We start from the raw sequence: 5878 nt of genomic DNA, 5'->3' as shown, positions 1-5878 counted from the left end.
GTAGAATGTGCTTAACTGAATTACTATATACAAGTGTTTAAGTTTCTGCATAAACATAAGAAAAAGAACGATTTTCCAGTATTTTAAACTATTTGTTATGCAATAATGATATCATGTCACTAATACAGATTTTCCCATGGAACGGCATATGTATATTCGACAAAGTTCTTTATTTGATGTAACAGAATGTGTCTTTTTGTTAGGTAACTCACTCAGTCTTTATCATTATTAGATGAAGTCATGGTAAAAGGCAGAGTGAAAAATAAGCATTGAAAGAACGAAGATATACATACAAAAAACAACACCGGGGCTAGAGGGCGTGGACGGTAGCTTGCATTTCCACTACCATCCATGAACAGGCTCAGTCAAACCGGGCCTGCAACATTTTTATTTATGTCGTATTGGGTGACCTGTGTTTTTTTTTTCATTTTTTCTATTCATTCATAAGGAGAAAACTAGAATTATTCTTAACATTTGTGTTAAATTAGTTTGTGTCATATTATAAATGAATTGTTTAAACAAGCAGAAGCAGTCTGGTGAACACAGATAGATAACTGATTTGAATAAATGTTATTTATAGACCAATGTACAATAACTATATTCAACATCATTAAACCATTTTTGTTTTGAAAAGCAATAGGACTAAATGAAAAAAGACAAACATAGCCAAAACTTGGAAAATTATGATAAAGTTTATTTTATGCACAACGTGATTTTGCATGATTAAAACATGCATAAACTCTATATAATTAATATGTAACAGTATAAAAACAGTAAAAAATTCTACGCGAATCGCCACATTCGAAAAATGCATAAAGTTGTCTTCAACACCAATATAAATTTACTCAAAGAAAAAAGGAAACTGTAAAACACTAACAGTATGCATAAAGGTGCGCGGAATCGTACCTTTAGATAAACTGGTTACATACATGTTATATATGACGGGTCATTTCAAAGTGGTAAACTATTTAATTATAACACATTATGAATTTTACTCATGTTATTTCAAGACACATTGTCAAGGTGTGTTTTTAAGCCACAAAGTTGAAATGTATGGAATCTATTATGCATTACGATATGGTTTGCAATTATCTTTCAGGCAGACCAAGGAGTTTTGAAACCAAACGAAACTTATGGAAGTTGAATTTAGCACATCACAGAAATATATGACACAATGATATGTAACATAAAGCACTATTCTAATTGCCAACCGGTAGGGCTCATCCGTATCGTGTAATAACAACGATGAGACCTTCTTGCCCAGGTCGCGTTTTGTATCTGCATATAGAAATTCAATTTATATTTTCGGCAAAATTTATTCAAACAAGCACACTTTACGGCAATTTAATGGGTCTTCACTAAGAGTTCCATATTGTTAACCCTGTTATTAAAATCGCAAAATAAGTATGAAACAATTATGTCTTTTGTGTTCTATGTGGCTATCATTCAGTATGATTATTGATTGATACTTCAAGGAAACGGATGTGATTTAGGCATAGTACTAGAGCCGATTTACGCAATCGAATACCGCCGGAAGTAGAACATTTATGTTTACACCGGTTTCGTATTTTCACGTGAAAACGGCCGAAAACTGAGAGGTTATCAACAAATTATAAGTTTACGGGTACCATGAGGATTTTTCATGCATTAAAACGGTAAGTATAATGTTTATGGATTATTCAATACAGTATGAAAGGAAACTGTTACGCTTTAAATGGAAATTATGAAAGAAAAGTCGATAAGAAAATATTGACTTTCTACTTTCACTTTCATTGTCGCTTTTTAAATTGCCCAAAAAATGTTCTTTCTATTAATTTGTTTTTTCTTGTTTTTTGTTTGTAGATACATAATCCTATGACAAATCGATGTGTGAAATGACAGCTTATTTAAAGCATCTGTGATTAACTGGGCCTAAGTTTACCGATTTTTCCTTTTAGAGTGACCTTTGACCTTAAAATAGCTTATAGTCTGTTCTATGTATTTTAGCTGTAGTCAGAACAGAATGTAATTGAGATAAAATGAATTTTCAAAATAAACTGTTGCAAATTGTAGGAAAAGAATAATATAATATATTTATTATTATAAGTTATTGAAATATTATATTATAATTACCTCATTTCAGAAAGAAGTACAAGCGAACAGATGACACATTAAAGTGGCTGCAGAAGCTTAAAAAGTTAGATAGAGCAGGGGCAGTCAAAACAGTGGGATACTACTTCTATGTAATTTCTTTTTAAAGGCAATTTATACATGATGGAAGGGTATCTCATACAATGTTTTACAATTTACATGTAGTTTTATCTCTCTTTATGATGTTGACAGTAAACAAGTCAGTGACATCTAATTAATACTTCAAGTCTTGTAAACTATTGACAGTTGATATATATATTAGACAACATTTGATAAAATGCAATAGCCTATCAATATTAAAAAGAGCAAACAGTTGACAATTAACAGGCAGGTCATTCTTTTAAATGACACCATAAATAAACTTTCATAATTTGTTTTCTTCAACTTCTGGATTTAGACTGGAAGCCATTCCAAACTATGAACTGGTAAATTATATAAGGAGTCATGTAATGATTATGGATGGGATACATTATACGTTAATGGACAATAATAACTTGAAATAATAATATTTTTTAAGATCAAGGTGTTAAGGTGATTTTATAAAGATGGTGTTATGGTTTTTGCATGATGATTGTTAACTGTTCACAGATTTTATCATTTATATATTTCAGGGTGTCCAACATGTCTAGTCAGGTTGACAGAAGTGAAAGATGGTCTGATGGTACAATGATGTACAAATGATACTCTTTAACAAGTTTAACATGTCAAGGGTAATATAATGCCAGTTATTAAAATTACATTCCTCTAAACATTTAACAGGTACACATTGTAAATGTCATTAAAATGATTTTATGAAGTTTCATGAAGGATGGTACAGCCAACCATTTTGAATCAAGAAATTTTGACTTAGGTAAAGATATCTATTCAGACTTCTTAACTCTTAGCCTTTCATATGATACAGAGATAAAAGAACTATTATTGTCAGCCACTAACCATGTTTCAAAGCTTTTAAATACACTATAGCATTAACCATTTTGTTTAAATATCTTTTTAATGCAATGTTTTCTTGATATCTGTCACTTGATGTTTTCAATGGATTAGAGTCCTAATTTAATGTAAAATCTGTAAAACTCAGTAATTGAAGTACAAAATTTGTACTAGGAAGCTGTTTTTTTATTTCAGTGTAAAATGTTCTGTGGATTCATATGATGAGAATGCCAGTGTTGACCTGTATGACTTAATTAAACACAGATATTGATACCTTCAGGTAATTGTTTACAATATTCAATGAGTTACAATGTAATTCAGTTATTGATTTGGTATATATCACTTCTAGAGGCTTGTGTAAAGTTTATTTCACATGAGACCAAGGGTCAAGTATGATATATAAACTTTACACTTACAAAAAGAAATTATACAGTACCAAATAATTACAGACTTATGACTGTAACTTTCCAAATATCTTACATTTTTCTCCTGAAATTGATTAAAAAGGTAAACACAATTCTATTGTTATAAGCTTAAAAAGGTGAATGTAAGATATAAATTATGAAATGTCAAGTAAAAGGTGTGTTATTTTCAGAGTATTTAAGATATAGAATAAAATATAGCCTGCCATCATAATATTCCAAAATAAGAAGTGTGTCATACATATATTTTAGGTCAAATAGTAAGGTCAAGTGAGTGACTTAGGGTCACTATTGGCCTCTTCATATATTCTACTAAAATGGGTCTTATGCATAAGATATGTTGAAGTTTTATTAATCCAGTAACACTTTTATTCTACCTTATATTCAGAAATATACATATTTTGAATATTAAAGAGCTGCAGACACCTCGAATACAGAGTTACTACAATATGCATTTCTTTCTTCAGATATATACCTGTGAAATCTTATGTGTCACCGTTCAGCTATTGTTCAAGATCAGTGTCTGCAGCTTGCACAGTTTAGTATAGAGGAGCCTTCTGAATCAACTTTGTTACATATTTGCTGTTATTGTAGGACACACATGTAGAGAGCAGCAAGTCCTGTCCAGCGGTGCATGTAAATGTGATTCAGAAACTTTGAGAATATGTAAACATTACACTGTTATAATGTTCAAAATACTGTGTCTTGTAGTGTATCAGTACTGTTTTGTCTCAGTTTATAGCACAGTATGTTCACAAATCAAACTTAAGACCATAGTGATCAGTATTATTAAAATCATTAATGATTTGTATGGTGACAAAATTTAATTTCATGCAATACCACAGTAAAACGTTTGATAATTTTTGCTTTTAAAGTTTAAGTTTAAGGTTGGCATAAATTGTTTTTTTTCTTTCATAAATCTAAAAAGTGATTGGTCATTATAACTGCAATATCATTTTAGTATGACAAAGTTTATATTGAACTAAAACACTAATGTAAATTTTTGAACTAATCAATGCATTTTCTTCAGTCTTAAAACATTTGTTTATCGTATGTGTCATGGCCCATAACTCCTCCATATTACTTGTGTTTTGTCCTTTTTCATTTCACTGAAGAGTAGGTAGAGGTATTGCACATCCATTTTTTAGCATCCTGATTTTGTAAAGTGTTGTATATAAGGTTTTATCTCGGAATTATGTCTCATCTAAAGGTGGAGAGAGGTATTAATTATGCCTACTCGTCTATCCGCATTAAGCCTGTCTGGCTTTAAGAGGACAAGCTGCTGGCCAGATTTTGATGAAACTTCACAGGACGATCAGTACCAAGCATAGTGTTGTGCATATCGCTTGAATGTTTCGTTTTGATGCACTAAATTGCAGCCAGAGCTAAAAATAGAAAAATCTTGTCGGCTTTCACAGGTTAAAACTACTTAACAGATTTTGATGAAACTTCACGAGTGATCATTACCAAGTATATTTTTGCATATCATCGACACTTTCCATTTTGCTGCACAAAATAGCCGCCACAGCTAAAGGTATACATAGGTGGGAGACATGTTTTGTCATAAAAATACCTAAAACACCTTCCACTTTGTTAATGAAAAAATGTAACAAACGTCTTACAATTGCAAACTGTAATAATTTGACATTAAATGCACTAGTTCCATAACTGCATTTGGCTTTTTCATAATTATTGCCCTTTTCTTACCATAGCAATATTTTGTGTAACATGTTACTTCATTAAGCATCATAAGATCAGAAAGTTCTATGACTCAGAAATGTTGGCCCTTTTGTACTTGTCATGAGTATGTTTTCAGTATTTTAAATTGTCATTACTTTTTGTTGTGCCAGTTTACGGAAATGAAGACTTAGTTGTCCAAATGGTGTGCCTGTCCTGATTTGTTTGTCTGGACAATATACTATTGATTAGTCTTCACGAATCTTTGCAGGTTAATTTCCTTAAGTTCCCTGTCAACTTTGATAGTGGCATGGTTACTTTAGAAACACTAAAGTGATGTCACCACTGTACTAGTCAAACGTTTTGTATTTCAGATTTTATATCACATTACAGGCTACTGGACTTCAGCAGCCTCCATAAAACTTTCATAAAAGTTTCCAAAAATGTTGTATTTTGATTTGAACTGGCATTATTCAAACAGTACTTTTGATTTTCACTGTTACTATGAAGTTGCCTTTTCTTAGAAATTGGTTGGCTTATTTTTGTAGCTATGTTCTTTATCTCATGAAAATTTCCATTTTTGTATATAATTCATATTTTTTACTGTCAACAAAGTGCAATACCATATACTTATCACTTTCATTAACATACCTGTACTATTTTCATAAAACATTATATAAATCATTATATTTCATATAAACATAATTAAATAAATATTTAAG

The 5878-nt window shown here is 30.8% G+C and overlaps 1 long non-coding RNA gene across 1 annotated transcript; it reads left to right on the top strand.

The window, feature by feature from the left end:
* Positions 1 to 1553: 1553 nt before the first annotated feature.
* LOC128547391 (uncharacterized) lies at positions 1554 to 5632 on the top strand. The gene is made up of 5 exons (XR_008366495.1): positions 1554 to 1655; positions 2123 to 2222; positions 2742 to 2840; positions 3253 to 3337; positions 3947 to 5632. It is a non-coding gene; the product is annotated as an uncharacterized LOC128547391 (long non-coding RNA).
* Positions 5633 to 5878: the final 246 nt, after the last annotated feature.

The sequence above is a fragment of the Mercenaria mercenaria genome, chromosome 12 (genome assembly GCF_021730395.1).
Source record: "Mercenaria mercenaria strain notata chromosome 12, MADL_Memer_1, whole genome shotgun sequence".
In the NCBI taxonomy this organism is placed as follows: Eukaryota; Metazoa; Mollusca; class Bivalvia; order Venerida; family Veneridae; genus Mercenaria; species Mercenaria mercenaria.
This window is presented reverse-complemented; position numbering and strand designations above follow the sequence as displayed.